The sequence below is a fragment of the Sinohyriopsis cumingii genome, chromosome 12 (genome assembly GCF_028554795.1).
Source record: "Sinohyriopsis cumingii isolate HCF-2022 chromosome 12, ASM2855479v2, whole genome shotgun sequence".
NCBI lineage: Eukaryota > Metazoa > Mollusca > Bivalvia > Unionida > Unionidae > Sinohyriopsis > Sinohyriopsis cumingii.
In genome coordinates this window covers 57,242,630-57,270,421 of record NC_142972.1, presented here as the reverse complement: position 1 = coordinate 57,270,421, position 27,792 = coordinate 57,242,630, and positions in this window count along the sequence as shown.

Sequence of the window (27,792 nt, the reverse complement as noted above, 5' to 3'; positions counted from 1 at the left end):
TTGTTTCGAGGCCAAGATTTTAAGGACGGAAAATACATTCACCTTTATCATCACGATGAACATTTCGATACCATTACCAGTATCACCGGATTCCTGAGATACAGATATTACTGTGAGAAATGTGACCATGGTTATAACAATCGAGAGCAACACAAGCATTGTGGATCGAAATGCTCAGGATGTTTGGCCTCTTCACCCTGTCTGAGCGAAGAACCAGTGCCTTGTTCCACTTGTCTGCGCACGTTTGTCAGCCCTACCTGTTACCAACAACATCTGAAAACGCAAGGTTCACAGAAGAAATGCGCTTGTCAACTCCTGAGATTGTGCCCTACGTGTGAACAAGTCATACGTACCAATAATACCAAGGCACACGTATGTTCAGGAAAGAAAAAATGTCACATTTGTCACCACATCGTGGACTTGGAACACCAATGTTACGTGCAAAAATACCAACCCCCACCAGAGAAAGAGGACGGTCACAAGAAGAAAGGCAATTTCATCTTTTTCGATTTCGAATGCATGCAAGAGACCGGCATTCACATTCCTAATTTCTGCGTGGCTCATCGAGCGTGCGAGAAGTGCATTCAAGAACCTATCTTCAGTCATTGCCCTCACTGCAGCAAGATTCCCGGAGGGCGTGAAAAAATCTTTCGGGGACCTAACACGTTAGCCGATTTTGCCCAATGGGTCTTAGACCCCGTCGAAAAGACGTGGAGCCAAGAGGACATCGAACGTTACGGAGATTGTCATCGTCATGCCACGGTGATGGCTCACAATTTCTCCGGATACGATGGACAGTTTCTTCTCAGATACTATACGGAACAAGGCACCGAGCGTCCTAAAGTGACTTTGAACGGAGCCAAAATCATTTTCATGCAAGTGGGACAAGTGCAGTTTAAAGATTCGATGAGCTATTTGGCCATGCCTTTGAGTCGAATGCCTAAAACGTTTGGAATGACAGAAATGGCTAAAGGGTACTTTCCACACTTTTTCAATACGGAAGCCAATCAACACGCCGTTCTACCCCATTTACCAGAGGCTCACTATTACGACCCCGACAACATGCGTACCGAACAACGAGAAGCTTTCTACGCTTGGTACCAGGCTCACGCCTCGGACCCTTTCGACTTTCAGGAAGAAATGCTAAAGTATTGTCGTTCCGACGTGGACATTTTACGACGTTGCTGTGGAAAATTTCGAGAACTGTTCATGGAACACGGAGGGGTCGATCCTTTGAAAGAAGCTTGCACCATTGCCAAAGCGTGTTCCTTAGTGTATCGACAACGATTCATGCCTGAAAACACTGTGGCTGTCATCAGCCCTCAAACGACCCACTTTGTCAAACGTCAATACTCGGTCAAAGCCCTACGTTGGTTACATTACTTGTGCGACAAGGAAGACAAGTGGATTCAGCATGCCCGCAACGGAGGAGGCGAAAAGACCATCGGAACGTATTCGGTCGATGGCTGGGACTTAGAAAACCCCAAGATCGTGTACGAGTTTAACGGTTGTTTATTTCACGGATGTCCCGTCTGTTACCCTGACCGTGGCACTAAAAATCAGTTTTTGCAACGAACCATGGAAGACTTGTACCAGGACACTTGTCAGCGACGCCTAAAGTTAGAACAGCAAGGATACCAAGTGGTGGAAATGTGGGAACACGAGTACGATCACCGTATGAAAACTGATCCCGAGTTTAAACGCCTCGTGGAAAGTTACCAGTTCATGGACCCGCTGAACCCGAGGGATAGTTTGTACGGAGGAAGGACCAATGCCACCTGTTTGCTGTACCAAGCCGACGAAGAGAAAGGAGAAGAAATCAAATACTTGGACGTGTGTTCGCTGTATCCCTACGTGTGCAAATATTGTCGCTTTCCTGTAGGGCACCCGCAATTGCTGACGGAACACATCGACCTGAAAAACATTCGACAATACGAAGGCTTGATTAAGTGTAAAGTTTTACCTCCCACGAACCTATACCATCCCGTCTTACCTCACCATTGTCAAGGCAAACTGATGTTTCCCTTGTGCCGTACTTGTGCCGAAACGTGCAACCAAGATCAACCTTGCCATCACAGCCAGGAAGAACGGGCCTTGACGGGAACCTGGGTCAGCGTAGAATTGTTCAAAGCTCTGGACATGGGATACCAACTGTTAGAAGTGTACGAAATTTGCCACTTTCCCAAGACACAACAATACCGCAAGGGTGACCCCACGCAGAAAGGCATTTTCGCCGACTACGTGGATGCCTTTTTGAAACTGAAACAAGAAGCCAGCGGCTATCCTTCCTGGTGTCACACTCCCGAAGACCAAATACAATTCAAAGAGAAATATTACGAACAAGAAGGTATCACTTTAGACCACATCGAGAAAAACGAAGGCAGGCGATCGTTTGCCAAAGTGATGTTAAATTGCTTGTGGGGTAAAATGGCACAACGACCGTGTTTACCCAAGACGGAATATTTGACAGAACCTTCCCGCTACTTCGAGATGATTCACGACAAAACCAAATACATGAAACACGTGGACGTCGTTCGAGAGAATTTGATCTTGGTCAATTACGAAGAAGATCTGGACTTTGTGCAAGACGACCCTTTTGGAAATGTCATCATTGCGGCTTACGTGACAGCCCATGCTCGCTTAAAATTGTACGAAGCTTTAGAACTGTTAGAAGAACGCGTCCTGTACTTTGACACGGACAGTTGCATTTACATCCATCACCCGATTCAACATCACCCTAACATCGAAGGAGACCGTTTAGGAGCCTGGACAGACGAACATCCCGACGACAAGATTCTAAGTTTCGTCAGTGGCGGTCCCAAAAATTACGGCTACGAATACCGGGACAAACAAGGAGAAGTGCACACGACGTGCAAAGTGAAAGGACTGACTCTGAATTATCGTACCAGTCGAGTGGTCAACTTTGGGGTATTGAAAGAAGCCTTGCAATCGGGAGAGGATGGAAACTTTAAAGTGACCACTCACCAACCGAACAAGATTGTACGTTTACCCACTCACCACATCGTCAGTCGACCTTTGGAAAAAGTTTATCAAATCGTGTACCAGAAGCGAGTTCGACTTCCCAATCATTTCACCTTACCGTATGGACACGTTGGTATAAAACATTGGTTGTAAGAGGATAGTTACCCCACCAGAAAGATGACTTCGCCACAGCAAGAATCGAGTGAGAAACCCGATGAGAACTCCAAGTTCAAACCCTACCATTTTCCAGTCTTCTTACCTGACTATTGTGATTGTGCCCGTCGATTGGACACGTTTCAGAAATGGCCTACGGATAGGGAAGGATTACCTTCTTCGCATGTTTTAGCTAGAACAGGATTTGTCTACTTGGGACCTGAGTCAGGATTGGGATACGAGGTACAGTGTTTCGCTTGCGGACTGAAGTTACGAATGGATCTATGTATCTATAAAGATTCAGCTATTCTGGAACATACTCGATGGTCTCCTCACTGCCCTTACCTTTCTATGGCCTTTCCACCCATTACACTACGGTACAATGTTGACGGTACCTTAGAGACGGTACCTTCCGAAACAAGACATAAAAAACGTAAAAAAGGAAAGATCTACAAGCTGGAGACTGCATTGCGACTAGTATAAAAAAGGGGCTATGGTCAAGATCGATAGTTCATTGTGACTACCAAGACCGAGCGAACAAGATGAATACTTTGAAAAAGACATCGTTCCAGTTTGGGGATTGTAAAAAAGTTGTATCTTCCTCTAGTGTGACTAATATTGGATGGATAAGACCCATGCATTGCGACGGAAAATGTCCGGAAGGAAACTGCGATTGTCCATGTGGTTACCATTGTAATTGCGTAACGGAGTTTGCAGACGAGTGCGATTGTGAGCCTTGCGATGGGACCGATGCTGTACCTTGTGACCTGAGCGATGCCGTAAAGCATCATGGGAACTTTAGTACCCCTACCCCTGTCATGGAAAGTGATGCTGTGCGTGTCAAACCTGTGGGATGCGAAAGCGATGCTGCTCGTCCTCTTGGACATTTTACTGGGTTTCGTTTTAAAGGGGAATGTCGACCTTCACGTTTACCTCCCTACGGATGTCATCCAGCCCTGAGCAAACTCCTACCCATTTCACTCAACCCTCATCGAAACGAACCTGTGAAAAACGAATATTCGTTTCCTGTGCGTTCGTCGGAATACTGCGACTTTGAAAATCGTCTTCAATCGTTCAAAGGAAAATGGCCAAAGTATCTGGGAGGACCGACCCCCGAAGAATTAGCCAGAGCCGGATTTTTCTACTTGGGCGAAGGAGATAAAGTCAAGTGCTTCAGTTGCGGTGTGTCACTTCACCACTGGGAACCGCAAGATTCGGCCTACGTAGAACATGCTCGATGGTCACCGAATTGTCATTACTTACCCTTAGTGGGACCGAGACATTGAAGTAACTTCTTACCATAATCATCTGTTCATGGATACTTTACAAGAGAACATTCGTGCTTTGCCTGTGGAGTTGAGAGAACGCATTTACCGAGAGCTGGTCAAAATACAAGTGAAACGTAAAGAACAATTGCATCCGATACGTCACCGGTGTTTGAACCACTGGTACCTGAAGGCTATACAAGGACTGATTCAATTGAAAGTGTTCCATTGGACAGACATTGATCAACGACCTCCTGGTTATAAAAAGGAATGGTTTGGTATTGACGATTCTATTTACTACATTGTAAACGTATTGCATCGAATTCCAGAGGAAGAGTTAACGAATTACCAACATCTTTCACACAATGTCAACTTGGTGAAAGAGGAAACTTCTGAACGAATTGTAATGTGTAGATTAGTGACTCAACGATTTAAATTCGACACTGAAGTGAAACCATGTTTGTGCAAAGAGTACATTTCTTGTGTCAGACCAAAGAGGATTTAGTATGACCTATTCATGGATACTTTACAAGAGAACATTCGTGCTTTGCCTGTGGAGTTGAGAGAACGCATTTACCGAGAGCTGGTGAAAATACAAGTGAAACGTAAAGAACAATTGCATCCGATACGTCACCAGATCTTTAACCACTGGTACTTGAATGGTATAAAAGAACTGATTCGTCAGAAATTCTTTCAATGGTCAGACATTGTTCAAAACTTTGAGGTCGCTAATGATCGACATGTTCATGATTATGGTTACTTCGAGATTCACCTACAGCAATACATTGAGGAAGACAAGTTAAAGGATTACCAACATATTTTACGTGGAATCTACTTAGAGGAAGAGGAAACACCTAAACGAACTCTGACGTTTCGGTTACAGTATGCAAGATTTAGATTCCCTACTGGAGAACGAAGATCTCTGGCTAGAAAGTACGTCTATTGCATCCGAAAAAAAGAGAATATAAAAAGAGGCTGCCATGCCACGGTTTATGTCACATGTCATCCAACAGATTCCGTGGAAGGAACTCAATGACCATATTCAAACCGTGGATCATTACCATCAATTATTACAAGAACTGTATCCATTCAATTTTGGACGACAAGTGGTGTGTGTCTTAGTGACTTGTTTTCTGGGATTTCGTTTACCAGCCGATTCTTTGTGGACTCTTTACGATCAGTACTTACCACCTCCATGGCCTTAAATGGTCACGAAAAACTCCTTTTGCTCAAAGCCTTGCGTTTTCATCTGGATACTTCTCGACCTCAACAGGAAAAAAAGATTCGTCAACTTTTAGCGACCCAAGACGTGTATGACGATGTGTGTGTAGCTTGTGACTTACACCCTCATTGGACAGATGTTCGTGATTGGAAAAAGGGGGGTTTTGAGGCTTGGACCCAAGAAGTGGCCCAGTATGCACAAGAGTTGTTCAAGGAAAAAAGTTACTTTTCAACCCGTGTTAGTGACGGTGCCAGAAGAACCCGTCACCGAGAACAACCACTCGCTTCAGGACAGGACTGTCATGGACATGCCTGAAAGGTCATTCCGGGAGGACACTTGTGTGACAATACCTCATGTAGAGACTGTAAGAACATTACACACTGTCCCTAGGACATCTTGGTTAACCAAAACATGTTGTACAGACACTTGTTTATATTCCACTTTGATCACTTTGCTGTGTTTTATATTCCTGTACATCACTATTTGGGTTGTATGTATTTTTGTCTTTCGTGTTCATATTTGAAACATTCAATAAACGTGTTCTGAAAAAGTATATAAACTCTTGTCTTGTTTGTTTTTTCGTGTCACAAGTGACATTTCTCATACCATGGCTACCTCTGCTGTCTCTGCTCCCTCTTCCTCTACTGTCAAAGTCATCGACGAACACTTAGATCGTGCCAGTTGGGAGGCTTTGTATCTTCGCCATCCCTTTAACATGCTCATTGCTGGACCTAGCGGTTCGGGCAAAACCGAATTCGTCAAACGTTTGATCGAACATAAACATCATTTGATCGATCGGCCCCCTCAACGGATCGTGTGGTGTTACAAAGAGTGGCAATCGGCGTACAACCTCTTGCGAGAAAGTCAAGGCGATTCCATCGTGTTTGTGGAAGGCATTCCTAAAGAAGACGATGGCATCGTCTCTGACTCCCGTCTAACCCATTTGGTCATTTTCGACGACATGTTAGGAGAAGACGAAGAAGAAATTAAACTGTGGTTCACGCGCAAAGGGCATCACCGTAATGCCAGTGTCGTTTACATCACCCAAAATTTGTTTCAACAAAGTAAAGCCCATCGCACCATCAGTCTCAATGCACATTACGTGGTCTTGTTTAAAAGCCCTCGAGATAAATCGCAAGTGCAAGTCTTAGCCAAACAGTTAGGAACGCCTTGGCTGACTCAGGCGTACGACGATGCCACTCAAACTCCACACGCCTATTTGCTCGTCGATTTGAAACCTACGACCCCCGAGGATTTGCGATTTCGTACCCACTTGTTTCACCACTGGTGCCAAGACGGAGGACCTGTCCTGTACACGTCTCCGTCCTCGACTTCATTTCACTCCTCCCATGAAAAAAATCTATAAAAACCTCGGACCCTTTTTCGTCTGTCTCACACAGTGTGAACATGACGTCCCTTCAGTCACATCTTCCCGTCAAATTGATTCGTGCCTTGTATGGCATCAGCCGAGAAAAAGATCCACAAACACGAGCCCGTGTCTTAGAAGCTAGTCTCAAAGAAGTCTTACGATGGTTCACGGTGACGGCACGTCAATTACTCCAAGGAATCATTCAGATTCCTCATCAAACCCAACGCTTTTTCGATCGAAACAAAGTCGCTTTGGTCCAACTGGCCGATCCCCGCATCGACACTCAAACCAAAAAACAAATCATTTTGAAACCTGGAGGGAGCGGTACTCTAGGAGGGGTCATCATTCGCTCACTCTTAAGATGGGATCCTAATGCCCCCAAAGTTATCCCCAAGACAAAAGTTCAACGAAGCCCCAAGAAGAAAAAGAAAAAGACCAAGTCCCCAAGAAGAATAACTTCTCCAGTGGCAGGACCCTCCTCTTACCAGACACCACCCCGGAAAAAGAAAAGAAGCCCCCAGAAAAAGAAACAGAGAAAAAGTCCTCAGAAAAAGAAAAGTCCACAGAAGAAAACTAGTCGCAAGAGAGGCACTTCGGCCAGGACGCAACCTTACACTCGCAAACCACGACCTGTCACATCGTCTCCGGCAGCCTCACGTTTGTCCACTTCTCCGTTGATGTCACCAGGAACTGAAGAGTACTTGGAGACGTTGATCACACCAAGAACTTCTCCGTTGATGACCCCCAAAAGAACTTCCCCAGTGGCAGGACCTTCCAATTTAGCGGCAGTGGCTGCTGCTCACAAAGTACCTTCTCCCAAAATCAAAGTCCATGAAAGATCGGGCATGTTACAAAGTTTACTGGATTTGTCCAAGCAAGAACTGGCTCGATTTAGTCCGTTACGTACCCCTGCACGACGTGTCATGCCTGTCCTCAAACTGATAAAACGTAAAGACAATCAGTGGCGACGCGTTCCAGTATAAAAAAGGCCTGTGACCGAGTAGGGTATCAGTGTTTTTTAGGTGCTCCTAAAGACTCAAAGATGTCACCCTCCAGAAAACCCCAAGGAAAGAAAAGGAAAGGACTGCCACCACGTTTAGCCAAACATGGGGACCTGTTATCTGTCCTGTCCAAAGCTTCTCCACCCCTACGAAAAAAACTCATTCAAACAGCCTCCAAAGAGGTCATCGATACCGTGTGCGAATGTTGTTTGAACGTTTTGAAAGGCACGATCCCTTTGTCCAAACACCAGAAACAATGCTTAGGCAAACATCGTCACGTTCTTCGGAAAATGGTTCAAAAGAAAATTCCCATTCGTCAAAAAAAGAAGATGTTGGTCCAACGTGGAGGCATTTTACCTCTCTTGTTAGGCCCCATACTGAAAGGAGTCTTGGGAACCATGTTGGGAGGACTGATGGGAGCAAGATAAAAAGGCCTTCGGAAGTCCCAAGATCTCAGAATTCACCCCTGACAACCCCATGGAAGGACGAAAACTAGCTTTAGTGCCTTACAAACGATGGATGGAATACCATCGGTGGCAAGAACAACGCACCCCACATTTACCTCCCAATCCCAATTTGAGCGAGATGTCCCAGTTACAACACGAATTGCAATCCTTGCTGGATCGCCAAGATTTGTCCGAAACAGAAAAATCGCAAAAGTACGGTCAACTCTTGCAACGACTGCAACTCTTTCACCAGAAAGCTTTAGACGAAACAGCTCTACCCACTTTGAAAGATTTTAAGACCTTGATGAAAAGTCCAGCACCATCACCAGTACCAGTACCAGTACCACCAGTACCCGTGACCAAGACAGAAAAAGGAAAAGAAGAAGAAGAAGAAGGGTTTCAAACTCCACCAGAAAAAGTACGCAAGTTAACAACACCACCTACCTCCAGAATTGGATGGATTAAAAAGATGATGGCCACCCCTTCTTCCTCACAAGAGAAAAAGAAAGTGAAGACAGAAGTGAAGACAGAAGTGAAACAAGAACCGATATCCCCCGCTCAGACATCCTCCTCTTCGACACCTATTGCTGGCCGCACACGCAAAGCCTTGCAATCCAAGAAAATACCCCAAGAGAAAAAGAGTAGCCTCTTCCAAGAGTGGGTGCCTTATTAACACACCAACACAAAATAAAAAATGGAAAAAGTCTTAGCCAGCATTTACTACGATCCCTCCCATCCTGCAGGTTACGCAGGAGTTCAAAAATTGTATCGTGCTGCCAAAACGCGACTGAAAAGTCTCCGTTTACCTCAAGTGCAACAATGGTTACAAGAACAAGCTACCTACACTTTACACAAACCCATTCGACGCAAGTTTGCCAGAAGTCGCACCCAAGTGGAAGGCATCGATCATCAATGGCAAGCCGATTTAGCTGATGTCTCTCATTTAGCCAGCTACAATCGTGGCTACAAATATTTGTTTTGTGTCATCGACGTCTTTTCCAAATTTGCCTGGGTCGTGCCTTTGACTTCCAAATCCAGCAGCGAGTTAGTGCGAGCCCTGCAACGGGTGTTGAAACAAAGCGGTCGTCACCCTCTTCGATGGCAAACGGACAAAGGCACCGAATTTCTGAACCAAGCTTTCCAAAAAGAATTAAAGAAACGTGACATTCATTTTTTTACCACCGAGAATCCCGAAACCAAAGCCAGCATCGTGGAACGTTTTCAACGCACTTTGAAAGAACGCATGTGGAAATATTTTACGCATCACCACACTCTGAAGTACATCGACATCTTACCTCACCTGGTGCAAGCATACAACCAATCTTACCATCGAAGCATCGGACGTGCCCCGCAAGACGTGACTCCCGAGAACGAAGTGCTGGTGTTTGAGCGCCTGTTTGGTACGTCCCCGACGAGGGCTGTCCCCAAGAAAAGTGGAGAGTTGACCGTAGGAGATTGGGTGCGCATTGGCAAAACCAAACGCACTTTCGACAAAGGTTACTTACCTAACTGGACGACCGAATTGTTTCGCGTCACTGGACGAGTGCATGGTCGTCATCCTGCCGTCTATAAATTGGAAGACATGAACGGAGAAGTACTCAAAGGAACGTTTTATTTGCCCGAGTTACAACGTGTCACCAAAAAAGAAGACGACGTCTACGACATCGAAAGCATTCTGGAACGCAGAACCCGTAAAGTGGGCAAACGACGTGTCAAAGAAGTCAAAGTACGTTGGAAAGGATATCCACCCAGTTTCGATTCTTGGATCGACGCTTCGCAAGTCATCGACTATAAAAAGAAGAAGTGACCATCATGCCCTTTCACACAGCAGCAGACGCAGCTACGTCGACCAGTCCTTCTTCCCCTAGTTCTTCTGTGCAAGATTTACAAAAACAACCCTTGTGGGTGTGGTGTGGAGAACGTGTGCCTAAAACGCAAATCGTCTTTTTCTGCCAAATCTTCGTGGTGTATTGTGTCATCGGGGCAGCCATCGCCAATTTGAGTTTGCAACAAGGAGACAAACAATTGTGGACCATTTTATTGAGCAGTTGCATCGGTTACCTACTTCCCAATCCCTCCCTGAAATTCTCCTCGAACGGGAACGTTGTGTCCAGTGCCAGTGCCAGTCACCAGTCCAACCACAATCAGAACCCCATTTTGGGCGGAGACACACCTCTGACATCCACTAATATTCCCTCGGACAGCCACAGAACTCTGGAATTATGAGTCACCAAAACCAGTTTTACTTAACCTTACCCAGTGACAGTTCCATGGAGGTGTTTCCCAACAACACGTTGTGCTGTTACACGGCCAAATTACCTCAAGCCATCCCCTTAGATCACGAAGCCCATTGGGAAGTGGCTTTAGTAGAAATGATTCACCCGACCCAAGTCCTCAATGTCCTTCCCAATCAAAATTTTTTTGATGTGGAAGTTCATGACGAGCAAATGCAACAGTGGATGGATAGCAATGTCAAATATGACAAGAAAACCCGTACACAAAAGTACACCACCTATCACTTGTTCATTCCCCCAGGCTATTATTTTAGTGGTCAACATTTGGTCAGCACCATAACCTCCAGGTTTAATGTCGTGTTTCTGAAAGCTTTGGAGCATGTCAACAAAAGTGTCACCATGGAGTATCACAAAGCAGCTCGTCGCTTCTTGATGAAATTTGAAAGAAGTAAAATCCTGTCCATTTTATTTTGTCCTGAATTGTTTGACATGTTGGGCGGAGACATGGACATGAGAAAGGCCATGCTCAAGAAAAACGAATTACCCATCGTTTACGACAACGAGTCTTTTAGCAAGTTATTTCGTGCCCCGGTAGAACTGAACCAAGGACTGAATTTGATGTTCGTGTACTCCGATGTGGTGGAGTACAACGTGGTGGGACACACCTCCGTACCGTTACTGCGTGTCATTCCTTTCAAAGTGGATTCTGCCACGAACGCTGACGAAGAAGGTGGAAACACTTATCACGTCCACCGCGAATTTGTCCATCCTCACTATTTGCCCGTCAGCAAGTCGTATTTGGACACGGTCAACATTGCTATAAAAGGAGATTTGGGACAAAATATTCCATTCACCAAAGGAAAAGTCACGGTGAAACTCCATTTTCAAAAACGGTTCTCTCACGATTCGTAAGTAAGTCATGTATCCAGTGTACCGAGGGGTTGCTCGACAGCGAGGACACGGTTTAGGAGACATGTTAAAATCGGCCTTTCGTTCGGTGGCCCCGGTGTTGAAACCGATGGTGACACGCGGATTGCACGCCTTGAAAGATGCGGCACTGACACAAGGCAAAGAATTTCTCCAAAATGTCATCATCGACAAACAAAACCCTAAAGAAGCCTTCATGAGGGCAGGCAAAAATGTCTTGCTGCAAACGGGTAAAGACATTTTGGGCCGACGAGACACACCTATAAATGCCCTGCACGATACCGAGTCAAGCATTCAGCAAGGACAAGGCAGAAAGAGACGAAGAAGAAAACACCCCTTCACCAGACTTCAAGCGAGAAAGGCCAAGAAAAGAAGAACCGTACGAGACTTAGACGTTTTCGATTATTGAGAAAAGAGACAAAAAATGATGCACCGAGAATCTTGCGCCTGTTCCAAGACGGAACTGGATCTGTTTGCCATGCCCCCCACCATGATGACCATGCAAGAATCCCAATGGGTGGAATTTCACCCCGTCTCCTCATTGACAGCCTCAGCTCCCATCGAGTTTGAAATCAAAGGACAGCCCGAAGATTACATCGATCTGAATAGCAGTTACTTGTACTTGAAAGTCAAACTTGTCGATGAGGACAATTCGACCCTAGATGGCGATGAGGTAATAGCTCCCGTCAACAATTTCATGCATTCCTTGTTTAGCGGAGTGGACTTGTACTTGAACAACAAACTGGTCAGCAGCAGCATGGATACTTACCCTTATCGAGCGTACCTGGAAAATCTCTTGACGTACGGAATAGACGCCAAGAACACTCATCTCAATGCCTGTGTGGTATGGGAAGCTGACGAAGCTGAAAAGTTTGAAAATTTAGAAACTGATGAAAAGAAAGAAAACAATGACGGATTTATAGAACGAAGAAAGAGAATCAAAGATGGACAGAGTTTAGAACTGATGGATCGTTTACATCTGGACATGTGGTTGCAAGAGAAATATTTACTAAACGGGGTCAATGTCCGCCTGAGACTGAATCGGAGCAGTGCCGCTTTCCATTTGATAGGTAATACTGTTTGCAAAACTGTCATCGAGGAAGCCAGGCTCTACGTACGTCGTGTGGAAGTGTTACCTAAAGTGGGTAACGACATCAGTCAAACGTTGAGCAGAACGACAGCCAAGTATCCCATACGAAGAGTGGAAGTGAAAACCTTCACCATTCCCAAGGGACAACGATCCATGATCGAAGATCATCTGTTCCAAGGACAGCTACCCAAGCGTTTAATCATTGGTATCGTCGAAAATGAAGCCTTCAACGGAGCTTTGGCTAAAAATCCTTTCTACTTTCAACACTTTGGCGTGTCCAAGATCGAAGTCAGTCGAGATGGCAAGACCTTGTGTACCCGACCCTTTGAGCCTAACTTTGAGAAGAAGAATTACTTGAGATCGTACTTGTCCCTGTACGAAGCCACCGGTCAGTTAGGAACCAACACCAGTCACGGTATTACGTACGAGGATTATGTAGGAGGCTATGCTTTGTGGGCTTTCGATTTCACTCCAGACCAAGGCAGCGACGAGGGACATTTCCACCCTATAAAATCAGGCCAGATTCGTGTGGAAATTCAGTTTGCAAACCGAGACCCTGATGTAACGGTGAACGTCATCCTGTATGCAGAATTCGATAATACCATAGAAATCAACAGTTTGAGAGAAGTCATCCTAGATTACTAGAAAGCCATGGAAGACTGTTGTCCCTCTTTACCTAGTGAAGAAACTTTGGAGATGGAATGTAAGGAGACCGTGGAAGGAGAAGAAGATATCATGATGAAGTCGAGATGGCCAGAACAAGAAGCCCATTTAGTCTCCTGTTTTGCCAAACACTTGGTCGACAAAATAACAGAATTGATCAAGAAAAATTGCTATGGATGTCAAAACGATCATCCCAGTCAAATTCAACACGATAAATGCCTGATGTTGAGTCAAGAAGAAAAATTGGACGAGTATCTGGACGAAGCTTGGAGTCTCATCTCGAACAAAGACGTGTTGCACCAGTGGTATAAAGACTTGCGTGAACATTCTTGTCCAGCATTAACCACTCAAGAGATCCATCGCATCGAAGCTCTCCTGAATCAGAGTGAGGAAACAGAACGAATAACCGTTTATTCGTCAGACATTTTCAAGCAAAAAGTCAGGATCGAATTGACGACGTATTATTACCTGTGAAGAAGAAAACAAACACAAAAACAATGGATACCTGGGAACTTTATTACCTTTTGAACCACAGTTCGTATACGTCTTCTTGGAATCCTGTCGTCTGTGCTAAAGATGAACTCCCTCATCGCAAACCTAAAGACCATCAAGCTTACGTGATCAACACGGACGATAGTCATCTCCCAGGAACCCACTGGGTAGCCGTCTACTTTCCTCAAGAAGGCTGTGTGGAATATTTCGATTCGTACGGATTGCCCCCTTTGGAAGACGATATCATCGACTTTATGAGAAGAAATGCTCAAACCACCCGATTCAATAACGTGAAATTACAAGGCACAGATTCCTTGGTGTGTGGACAATATTGTGTGTATTTTCTGCATCATCGCAGCCTGGGCTATTCCTTAGAACATTTAGTGACTCATTTTGATCCTCGTTCTTCTGCTAGAAACGATGTGAAAGTAGATCGATGGTTTTGTGACCATTATGCTTATCTTTTGTCTCAAGCTAGGAAACGTAGTGTCCATCAATGGCCTAATGATTTCCAACAGTGGAAATCACAATTTCATTCACAACGTTGTCAGCCTTGTTTAAAGTAGATTGTGTTTGAAGAAAAAAATGTTTGTGATTTGAAAAAAATTGTTTGATGTTATAGTGTTGGATTATTGTTAAAAATGTTGTTGTTTAGTGTTAAGTGATTTTTTGAATAAAAAATGTTGTGTTTAGAAAAAAATGCCTTTGTCTTTTGTTTAGCTAGAAGAATGTTGGATTGATGCTCTTTCATTTCTTACTATCCCTCTCATGAACGTTGCGGCTCGAAAACCGTGTGGGGGATGTTTTCCTTCACGTCCGCGCTTTCACTTTAAGAACCGGGTTGTTCCCAGTCTAGCCATCCATTGTCGACTCATCCTCCTAAGAAGATGTGCTCCAAACTAGCTAAGCTCAACGAAGCCTACGTGAATTTGCATAGGGTCAGACACAGTCTGATACCGAAGCCAGAAGAAATAGAGAATGTGAGAATGTTAAAAATCACTGAAGACCTGATAGAAGAGCTCTTCAGAGAAGAAATGAACAGGGAGAAAGAAGAATGGACAGAGAAGTACAGACTTCAGAGACAGCAGCAACAACAACAGCAGCAACAGCAGCAGCAACCTGAAGCTGACAGAGGCTTTGTCGATTGTCGTATCGACACCAAAGAATTCTTCTTCTCTTTCCGAAGAAGCAGACCTATCGCCAGAAAGTCTATCCTCAGAGGACATCGCATTCTTAGAAACTAAAAAAGAATGCCATAGCAAAACAAAAAAACAGCCCTTTTCAGGGCTACCCAATACTCTAGAAAAGAAATAACTATTAATTTGCCAATGTGTGTAGGTAGAGTAGTGTGAAAATAAACACTAACTCTTTTTCAAAAAATATGAGGGTATGTGTTTGTGTGATTGTGTTTGTAAGTGAAAAAATAGGTTGGTGTGGATAGTAGATTAAAATGATGTTTGTTTTTTTGGGCTGTTAGAGGTATATATTTGGGGTTAGATTGGATTGCTTTGCGTATGTGGATAGTCTATTGAAGTGATTTATAAAAATTTTACAATAGTGATGGGTAGCATAAAAAAGTGAGTGAGTGTTTCTTTTAGGTCCGCGCGTTGTTGGTTTTTTTTGGTCATGATCTAGGTAAGATGAATTTTATGTTTTTAGGGGATGTTTTCCATCACGTACGCGCTTTCAGTATAAATTGAAACTCGCTGGGCAGTCAAGCTACCCTTGTTGATTGATCAACACCAAAAATGAACACGAGACTGGAGAAACTGTTGGAACTTCATGTGCATCTGGAATATGCCAGGCGCATATTAAATGAACTGGCCGCTGAAGCCATTGTCGAGGAGGGAAGGATAAGAGAGGAGGAAAGAAGAAACAAAGAAGAGGAGGAGAGAAGATATAAAGAAGAAGAGGAAAGAAGATATAAAGAGGAGGAGAGAAGATACAAAGAAGAGGAGGAGGAAAAGGAGAGAAGAAAAAATTTCAGAATCCCAGAGAGTGAAAATTGGGATTCTGAAGCGACATATCCTGCCTCTGCTCTCTCCCCCCAAAAGGTAAAAAGTAATTGGGGGATAAGATGTGTATGTGGCGCCAGGCCTGGAAGGTGCCACCATTAACCAGGTGCCCATGAAGTTCCAAAAAAAAAACAGCCCTTTTCAGGGCTACCCAATACTCTAGAAAAGAAATAACGATAGATTTGCCAATGTGTGTAGGTAGAGTAGTGTGTATATAAACACTAACTCTTTTTTAAGATAGTGTGAGGGTATGCGTTTGTGTGTTAGTGTGTTTGTGTTTGTAAGAGCTCAGGTATGTTAGTGTGAATAGTAGATTATGGGTTTCTTAGCAAATGTGGAGAGTATAGTTAGGGTTATATTATATAAAATGAGAAAGTAGGGGGATGTTTTCCTTCACGTACGCGCGATGTTGGTCATCATCTAGGTAAGATCCATTTTATGTTTTAGGGGGATGTTTTCCTTCACGTTCGCGCTTTTCGTATAAGAACCCACAGTATTAGTTGTTCAAACCATTCTGCAAAGAATACAAAGAAGATGGCGTCAAACCAAATGGACAAATTACAAACCTTGCAAGACGTTTTAGACAACTTAGGAATAATGGAACAGATGCTAATAAGACTGGTTGAAGACCATTATTCCTATAGTCCCCATCGTGTGAAGATGGAAATTAACAATTTAAGGAAAGCAAAGGACAAGATTAGTGGTGTCATGAAAGAGATCAAGGAGGAGAAGGAGGATGAAGAGGAAAAGATAAGAATAAGAACATGGAACGAAAAAATTGAAAAAGAAGAGGAAAATGAGAAGAGGAAGAAAGAAGAAGAGGAGGAAGAGAAGAAAGAAGAGAAGGAGAAAAAAAAGAAGAGAAAGAGTGTTGGAGCTAAAATAAGAAGTTGGTGGAGGAAAAGAAGAAATTAGAAGAAGAAGAAAACCCAAAGGCCCTTTTCAGGGCCAGCCATATTTCTCGAAAAGAGATAGCCTTTCAATTGCCTACCCCTTTTTAAAAAAATTTTTTTAAAAAAAATTTAAAAAAAAAATCCCATGTTAAATTTCCCTTGTCGCTAGACAAGCCCAGGGTTTTTTCCCATGTTAATTCCCCTTGTCGCTAGAGTGGCCCACGATTTTTCTCCATGTTAAATTTCCATTGTCGCTAGAGTGGCCCAGGGGTCTCTGTAATGCTAATTCCCATTGTCGCTAGGGTGGCCCCCTTCACTACTTATATTCAAAGACATAACATGTAAATATTTGACCATCATCATCATCACCACCACCACCACCATCATCATCATCAGCAGCAGCAGCGTTAACTGTAACGTCCTCTTGTCCTTATGTCACTTAGTCACCAGTAGCAGCTGTGATATCAAGCATAACACGATTAGTACATTCTCATTGTTGTTATCATCTATTTTTTATTTCTTATCATTACTATTATCATCGGCTTCAATCAATATAATTCTTCTGCTGATTCTTATTCAACTTTATTTTAACTATGAATATATAGTAAGTCCAGTTGAAATTAAGTGTCTTCCAGTACTTCATAAAGTTCGGTGTATTGTTTGCTTGTGTCTTTTTTATCTTCAGAAAACACCTTTTGAACAACTGAATGTTAAGGTCGAGGATCCTCTGTACTACATATTAGTAATTACTATACAATATTACGTGCACACATTTCTTTTACTCTCGCTGCAACACATGATGAATCTACTAGTACGTTATAGTTAACATTTACAACGAACGGCCATTTACTGCGAAGAAACGATGCTTGACGCAATAGTAATATCTCGCTAATGACATATGAGACTTACAGTCTCTTTACCACGACCCATAACGGCTTGGAAAATAGCGCTTGAATGACTCACGATATGTAACAGGGCATCCATAATTAGCTCTTCTGCTGATTTAGTGGAAAACTAGATCACAAGCAATTTCGCGCAAAACATCCATGTGTATGTACGAGTTACAGGTAATTTAAAGTACATGTACAAATGAGCTATTGCTTCCAGTCCAAAGATTTTGCCATATTCAGCATAACATCAATGTTGTCATTATATCGAACGAGAAGGCCACTTTAATATTTCTGAAAATTACCTTAAGTTAAGAAACATGTGAGTTCTGATTGTGCTTATATTGGTGTTAAAACAACCATCGGTGTATTCAGCTAAATCGTACATCTGACATACACTACAGCTAGAAAATCTGCATTGATATATGTGATTGTATTTGGGCGTTAAAGCGAACCAGGCTTAAAAGCCGCTTCAGATGAAGAAGAAGAAAAAAAAAAAGAAATAGAAAACCTTGCACAAGACTACTTCATCCAATTTTGTTTATTTAAGAACCGGGAGGAAACGTAAGAGGAAACGTGTCCTGCACACTTTAGAGCGACCCATCATCGACCAAGGTCAGGTAGGCATAACTTCTAATCCTATAAGTCTTTTAACGTGTATCAGCATTGTTTTAACTGTGCCATTAACGAGTAACACAATATCAGTTCATCCTTGGACAAAAGTTGCAAATTCATGTCATATATTGGTCGTACAGAAATGTGCCAGTTTATGTTCATGGCGCAGTTTAGTCTATCTACCGTTATGCATAGGGCAGGACATGTAGGCTCTACATGAATTAGGATTGCCACGTCTATGATAACGTCACTGATATTGTCAATGACATATGCATACATTCAAGGATTTCACCGACGTTTGGCTCTTTTCATGAATATGACTTTGGAGATTATATGCAGGGAGCCGATGGTTAAAAACAAAAGAAGGATAGTGAGTGATGTTCGACAGTTTTCTTTTTATGGTGACTCTTGGTAGTACTTTTATGCTTAATGTTGGTAATGTTTGGAGTAATTTTCAATTTGATTTTCTTTAGTTAGGACATATTGCTAATTTTTACAGGAATATTTTCATTGATTTCTAGCATAGTTTTTGTTCGTTTATGTTTAGCTATTACTACTACTGCTACTACTATATCTAAACATATTATTGCAAAAGAAAATATTTTTACAGTTCTTTTGCTATTAAAAGTGAATTATGCGGATAATATTAGGTTTAGGTCATTACTGGCACTGTGGTGGGGCATCTGTATTCCATGAACACATTAGTATTTCGTTAATGACTACATGTATGTATATGAGATGGAAGTCGATGAAGGTCGCATGTAATCAAGTATTACTCAGCATTCTAGGTTATCACTAGATGTGTGCAGACTAATAGTGGGTTTCCCCACAAGTTAATCACTCTTCCATACGCGTGACAACATCAATGCCGCCAAGCCTTATTTAGTAATAAATCGAGTTCTATTTATAAATCCTTGTAATGGTCGTATATGACTGGCTATACGTATTAAGGGGGTTTGCTGCAATCAGGACCTTAGGAGGAAAACCCTGTGGAGGCCTTTAGCCCTTAGACAGTTGAAATTTTGGGCTCCCCCCTCTCGCAAATTATCTCCTAATACGTTTTATCAATATTAATTTGTTCTGTTGTCGCGGGGCCCGTAGTCAGTGCTTACCCTGCCTATTTGGTAATCCGTAATTTCGGGTCACGTCCACAGCTTGCGACAACCTAGACCCTGATTATATTAACATTTGGAATGCCAAAACAAACTCATACTGAAACTCGACGAAATATATATATATATATATATATATATATATATATATATATATATATATATATATATATATATATATATATATATATATATATATATATATATATATATATTATATTCTTCAGAATTGTTTATTTAAAAATCGCTTTTCGAGGTCCCTTATAGGTTGAGGCGCACGCCCACCCCCACACCCCTCTGATTGGGACTGGGTACAACTGTCAGTGACAACAATGTTTACCGACGAATATATAGCTATAAGTAACAGCTAAGAATTTCAGTTATTCAACGAGACCAAAACACAAGTGCTCGCATGTAACATTTGTTTTAATTGTAAGTTTTTATCTTATCACATCTTCATCCCGTTACTTTCCTGTGCCAGGTCCTTTTTGTTTGTAATTTTTACACAGACGAAGAAAATTACGAGAGAAGCAATAGCTTGATTTTATGTAGGTACGAAAGACATAACCATGTGCATGTAAATGTATGTAGTGGGTATAACGACACGTCAGCATAATCCTATCTTTATAATGTCTATTAAAAGTTTGTTCTAAAATATCAAGGTGAAAAACGTTAGGTAGATAAATCCCTTTTAAGATAAATCTAAAGTTGCAATCCTTCAAGATAAAACACCGAGATCATAAAACGATTGTACAAATATAACAATTAGTGAGTGGACGTAGGATTAACATTCCTAAATTATGTACGTCTGTGCTGTTATGTAGTTTATGAGATATTAGGTTAAATAATAGCAGTCAAATGACATCGCTAAATTTGAAGAAAAAAAAAAAGAAACTACAAAATAAATGGATAAGCAGAATTAAAACAAATCGCAACGCAGCTTTAGACCTCAGTTTTTGATCTTATGTCAAACTTTCGTTAGTAAAAAAATAAATGTGGACATCTTCAGCCATATATACAATCCTATCTGCAATTGAATTTTTTTTTTAGAGACAAGATTCGATTGATGCAATTATAGTATTGTTTACAGACATTGCCTTGGAACACTCGATAATAAAAGTAGCACCTAAATCATTAGGTGAGGAATGGATAACACGTGTTTAATGCATCTGTTGATCAGACAATGCCGCGGCTCATTTGGTATTCACCACGAAGAAGTTTGCATAAAGGATGGGTCTATACTGTGAAATAACCGCTTGATCATGATCATTTATACATTTTAGATTTCTGAAGTTTTAATATAATGATGTTGTCATTCGTTTACTTAGGAGCTCAGTCAGTGCCGGTGAAGAGTGGCTTTTTTATATATTTAGGCGTGTTCTATATGTAGTGTGTTTTTTCAAGGGAATAACCAAGCAAGTCGCAGCTGCCAATTTATATACGATTACGTCTTTTCCCTAACACAAGCTAATATATCATAGTAATCTAGACTGTTTCGAATTGATGCTTATCAGTTAGTTCATAATGCATTGTTACTGTGTTGAATGGGGTTAATAATGTTTCAGTTCCTTTTGGTAAAGATTCCTGGAATCCGTAAATAAGTTTGTCGATATCTGATAAGAGGTAAGAGGTTTGTGTATATAAATACACTTGAAATTCTCGTTAAGTTTGAATGCACTATCAAGTTCAAGGAGTGTCAGCCATGTGCCGACCCGTTTTTCTCCAGTTATATTTACATCAGCTTTAAAACTGGTTATCTGTCCTGCGCAATGGAGGTAGTTGCACCAGTCTGATTCAAACCAGATTTCAACGTGCAGGTCTGACAGATAAAAGTCCATGTTCTGATGACCTTTAGAATTCCCAGTCCACTTATTTTTAGTATCCTATCAATGAAAAGTTTGGAAACTTGTGCCATGGAGATTCGCTGTTATTTAGATATATTTTCTGAATGAAGTTTTGAGACTTTCAGAAATGTGAAATTTGTGATTTGATTGGTGAACGACAAGATCAGCAGAATCTAAGGCAAAAAATTTTATCTAAAAAAGAAAAGAACAAAACAAATCCCACCCCACCCCCCCCAAATAAAACAGCAAAAACAAATTAAACAAAACCCAAAAAGTGTTTCCTGTCGGCCGACCGTCTGTTTTTAGTAGCCGACCCTAGCACTTTTTCCACCAGGTTAAGAAAATAAATAATCCCGAAATTGATTTGTGCATCTAATTGTGCTAGTTTAGCTTATTACAGGAAGCGCTTAGTACGTTATATATACTAATCATTCCTAATTTTAAAACCAGTGCAGTAGATAGTCCGAGTTTTCTCTGACCCTTGCCACTCTGTATTTGATATTTTGACATTTGGGGTGTAAGGTCAGAGTCCACTGCCTATCGAAAATTTGGAATTGGCTGACATCGTTTGGTGTCGGCATAGGGTAGCCGCTTAATAGCTGACCGAGCAAACATGAACGAATTTTCATCGAGACGTACTTGCATACAATCGTTAGGAATTTGATTTATTTTCTCATAAATAGCGAGCATAGTATTCGTTGTATCTTTAATCCTTTGACAGACGAGTAGAAAGTACAGCGTTGATGAAATTTGACCTGATCCTTGCCATTTGCATTTGTAGTCACATGACTACACAAAGAAAGCTTTCATGGTGTCAGTTGAACACATATCAAGTTACATACTGCAACCTGCCTTTATCCAGTTAGATTTACATCATCTTTAAAACTTGGAGGTAATTGCACGTCTTTTGTGCATGAATGTTATCAATCAACGTAAGATGTCAAAGTAGAGCTTGGTATGAATTTCCTCTTTTTCTGAGTACTGCGTCTTGATTTACAGGAAATCATAAAATAAATTACCTATTGGTGCATTATTATATTGTATGTAATTTTCATTAAATTCCAGAAAGTAATTGCATTCCTACAGAAGGCACTTTTAGCTGAAAGTGCATTTTTATTAAGTTAATAATTTTAAAGACATACTTGAAATCGACAAATTTGTGCAGACCTGTAGCTATATTTTATCATTACTAATTATCGGCGTAAACAGAGGATTTCGCGCGAAATCATTAAGTATTGTTAAACAAAATAATACCATGGTACAATTTCGCTATCCATGATTCCGTTGTGTTAACCCTATCTACAACTTGATCGTTGGCAGATCGTTCAGATATGTATTTGCTTGCGGTCTGTGAATTTCATTCAAAGTGGCAGCAAGCTACCGCATCCAATCAAAATCAAGTTATTCAAATTTGAACACTGTACCTATAAGATGGAGACAAGGTCAGCACAAAACTGGTGGTTGTTGTTATACGGTTTAACGCTATTGATTTCATCACAAGGTATGCTATACATGGCAGCCAGTATAAATGGTGGAGGAAGAACCTGGGAAAACCCCCTGAATGAACAACGACACACGAGAAGCTACTGGCAAGCTTTCTCACGTACCCACACTGGCAGAGCCCGAGACTCGAACCCACGCAGACAGAGCAAACAACTGGAATGGACTCATAAATAAGCAATTTTTCCACTGCCGAATGTTGTGATTGATTAGACAAAATGTACAAATAAAAAATACCCGATCATGATAATTTTAAAGACCTTTTTTACTTTGTGAGTGATTAGGTGTAATTTATATATGCCGAAACAGGGTCATTGCATTCTTATAATTCTAGTTTCCCCCTTTATTTCGTCAAATCAGCGGATTCCGTCTGCACAACATTTGAGTTTGGCATGTAGTCTTCTGTCATTAGCCTCTTCACATAGCACCAGAATACCGACCTACGTCTTCACTATCCAAGAAACATCGGTCCTTATGTAGCATTATAGACATGGGAGGAGTGTGAGATCGGGTCATATCAGTGATACGAGCAACGTATGTTACTCGGTCTTATTTTATTTTGTACAAAAGTACCGATTTTCTTAGCAGTAAGTGTGTTTCCGATGCATATTGTTTTATCATTGATTGTTCTTGCTCTCTATGTATTTCAATCGTTTAAATATCAAAATCGTGTCCATTGTTAATGAGATCCCATGCTCATACATATTGTGGCCATGACCATCAATAACATCTGGTGAAATATATTGTCGAAGCAAATGCAGTAATTTATGTAACCCTGCATTAGCCTTGTTTGGTTGTTTAGAGGTGAGTGATGGAGTGCAGGCATGACTGTGCGATTTTTTTTGGATGAACTTCTAAAACATATTTAAACTGATTTTGACCTCGATGATTATTTCATATTCATGTATAACAATAAACACTGACTGGTTGTGACAAAACTTTCAATATCTTCTAATAATTTGAGGATTGAAGCTGTGAGGCGTGAAAAGAATCGAATCAATATAAATGAAATGTATTGTATGATGTGTGACAACCGTTACATTGATGAGGATTAGAAATTTTTATTATTATCATGTTTGTTATATACCAGTCCTAATTTTCATGTAAACATATGAACAGAGGTGGCACGTTGGTAAGTGTCACAGACTCGCGACCAAAGATTTAAGGGTTCGATCAGATCGTGGTGGGTCCTTGGGCAAAGCACTTTGGCCTATTTGTGTTGTTATGCCATAAACATAAAACCTAGCCGAACTTATAAACTTAAATTCAAAGGTACTTCTGGAACAAACAATCCACGTGCATGTGCATTCAGTTGTTATCTTCATTTAATATGAAAACAATTTGTACATCAACCAAATTTGTTTTTGCAGCGTTTAAAATAATAAGGATTATTACAGTAATTTGTTATGATGATTATTCTTATTCGTCCCTGTTTTAGCTATCACGTTTTGTTGATTACCCTTTTAGAGTTTCTGTTACAGTACTCTGTGTGCATGTGCATGCGTATAGCAATACAGTATTGAATTGAAATACAAATATAATTTTGTTTCTGCCATGCAACACAATGATTTGCTTGCATTTGCCAACGTTATCATTATGTAAATACATTCATGCACTCCTTGAACATCTGCGCCCTCTTTCATATCGGTTGGATAGGACTAGTGCAATATGTTGATAAACAGCGTCCTCTTAAAGCATTTATAGCATTCTTTCTTTGCTTTATAGCTATTAACGAGTCTCTGTTTCAACATTATTACCGAGCTAATGGTAGGTAAAAGCCTTTCCCAAAGACACTTTGAGGTAATAGACATAGCTTGGTTTGGGCGGGTATGGATGCGGTGACCATTGTGTCTAACGCTGTGTCAACTGTTTTACTGAAGCGCCGTTATTGAAATGCTATTCCAAGTTCGCAGAAATTACTGCGGTGGTTCCGTCAGGGTCTATTCTAGGACAGATGATGGGTAAACTCATTGATTTCTACAATTGCGCCGAAAGATCAACCCAATGAGCCGAAATCACGCATAATTGTTACACACTCAACCATTATTATTTCATGAAATTTCTCTAATATTTATAAAATGCCCAGTTCTAGAGCAGACTATTCTTTCTCAGTGGTTAGCGTGCCAAACTTGCAACCATACGAGTTTTGGTTAGGGGTTCGGGTTTTAATCATGCCTTACACCTTTCCCAGCTATATTATTGGTCTGAGTCCATAGGTATGGGCAAGTGTTTGAGTTTGACTATTATACGGTGATACATTAATTGTGTCAAACCTTACCAGTCGGTACAATAATTATACAACTGGGTTATAATCCTACCCTGACACGGCCGGATAGGTTACCGTAGTGTGTCGGTATAAAGTCATGTATCATACTATATCAGGAAATTACGAAAAGAGCTCATCTTGATGAAGCTCTTTGATTCCTGCAGTTTTATTTTTATGTTCAGAATATGTTTTACGAGGCTATATACATTAAGCTTTGCGAGAGTATATATATTAAGCTTTACGAGGCTATATATATATTAAGCTTTAGAGTATGTTTTGTGATATCCTTCAAATCGTAAATAAATTCTAAATGTGTAGGAGCATTGAAACTGCTAGCGTTTTATTGTTACTTTGATGATACAGATCCAGAAGAAAGCCATGCAAGATTTAGAAGAAATGATCTCGAAACCCGCAACCTAAAGCAATTATGTTAATCGCAGTACTTAATATGTATTTCGTAGGGAAGGTGAATGATATTAGGTTCTATTCCAACTCAAAATACTTAAGTACATCAAATAACCATCGTGCTAGTCATGTTCTGTCCTACAGTCTATACAACTGCTTTTTGTATTAGATGAGTAGGTAGTATGCAATGTCGATATAAATAAGTCACACCATTCCGCGACGAGGTCATAAATATTCATGGAATCTCTAATCTTCCATGAAGGAGACGGCATGCCAGGCATACCCTACTCACTTAAAAAAGGAAAGAATTGTATGTATGTCAAATATGAACACTTGAGAGCGCAAACTAACAAAGAATGTCAATTCTGGACAATAAACACCACATAATTAGCGTCGCATTTTCAATGTTACATAACATCCTTGATTAGGTTTTTTACCTAACATAAAATTTGTGAACACTATTTTGATATGCTAATTATTTAGAATGTCATGATGTTCTTGTTACTGAATAAACGACAATATAATAATAAACCGATCATACGTCTCCCTGTACTTATGTATTATACAAAACTGCATTTCGTTTGGCGGAGTATCTCAGGTATCGATTAGGGCGTTGTTGGCCATGTTACACTTATACTGGGGTGGGCGCCTATAGATCTACACATGCACCCAAAAGCAGTCGCTAACTGTTCTTTATAGTGTATAGTTATTTAAGTTATATTGGGTTAAGTACTGTCCGGTTTAGACCTATCTATGGTTTATTTAAAAACATGTAATGTTATCCTCGGTAAAGGGGTTGACGGGTGGGATGCGGTTGGATGGCATGACAGGGTAGCTCGAGGCACCTGCCACCAGTGCCACCTTTAATCCAGCTCTGCTCTATCAATCTATCCAATAATGTGGTATTTTTCTTTTTTCCGCTGAGCATGCAATCGTTAGCACACATGGAACGAATTTTATTTTTGTCTGGCGATTTGAAGATAATGGTATGTACATATTTAAAAGATACCATTCGTTACTAAATATAAACGTTTATCAGAAACTGACTTGATTATTTGCAATTGCTTCTGGATGGACATCGTCGCAAGCCACGGAGAATAATACGGTACATTCCTGATAAAGGAGCGTACCGAATGTTCGCCCGTTACCAGCGACGATGATGTTTGGCCTAAAGAACATGGAAAGTGGAAACATGACCGCATCATTTTTGCAGTCAAAGGTAGTCGATTGACTTCTTGTTACAACGACCCCCTTGGTATGTGTCGTGAACCTAGGTAGTATTTGGATAATTACCCTCTCGCGGACGAAGGAGTTGCTCCCCGTAGTGAGTGAAATCAACTGACTGACGAACAAGCTCTCTTTACACTAGCTACGATGTCGTAGCCTCAACTTGATTTGTTGTGGTTGAGGTTACGAACTGATCCCATATCATGTAATGGAGCACAAAAAAAATCATCACTAAAGTCAGAAAAACAAACAGTGTATAAATTAACTACATAAGTATAATCATGTTGTGAAAGAAGTTTGGCTTATTTTGAATTTATTAAGCCCTTACACGATAAAATAAATCGGCATGGTTACTCTAACCTTATCCTGTCCGCCATGACAGATAACGCGAGACTCTCGCCGTGACCTTTTTTCTGCGTAAGGCTTGCCAGACCATATTTTGGATATTCTACGCTATATTATTATCAATCAAGTGCGAATAATCGTTTCTTGGTGGAATTTCAAAGTTGCCGATAAACGGTATTTACTTTTAATGCGCAGAATTTCTGACCCAAACGGCGCCAAATTTTCACTACGATTTGTTTACATTTCCAAATAAGGCGTCAATGTCCTTATATGGCACACAAACAAACGAGGCTGAGAACGGAAGTAATCATTATTTGAAATGATATGGCGGACGATCTAAACGAGAATATCGGCTAAAAAAGGTAAACGACATTTTACAACTATTTCTACAATGATTTTCGATACTTCCGGTATTAAATAATAGAACTACTCAATTTATTGGATTATGTGAAAGGAATATGTTTAAAGTGTTATTATTAGGCTAAAAGAGCGCCGGGTGTGAATCACACCCGGCTTGCTCCATTAACACGTATATGCTGATGTTAGTACCCTGTCCACGAGATACGAGTAAGGCTACTAATATTAGTACTATCTTTACACGTGCTAGAATCGACTGATTAAGTTTCCAAGGTCACGTGTGTATGTGGGGCGGGTGCGTGGGTCGGGCTGGGATAGTTATCTTGAGGATAATTGCATTTTTATTTCCAACTTATATACACATGTCATGACTAAATATAAAAAATTTTAAATAAGAGAAACTGACAAGTGACAGGTGTTGCTGTCTACGGAGGCTGCAATGATTATTATCTACCTTGGTAAATGTAGAGAGCAGTTTGATT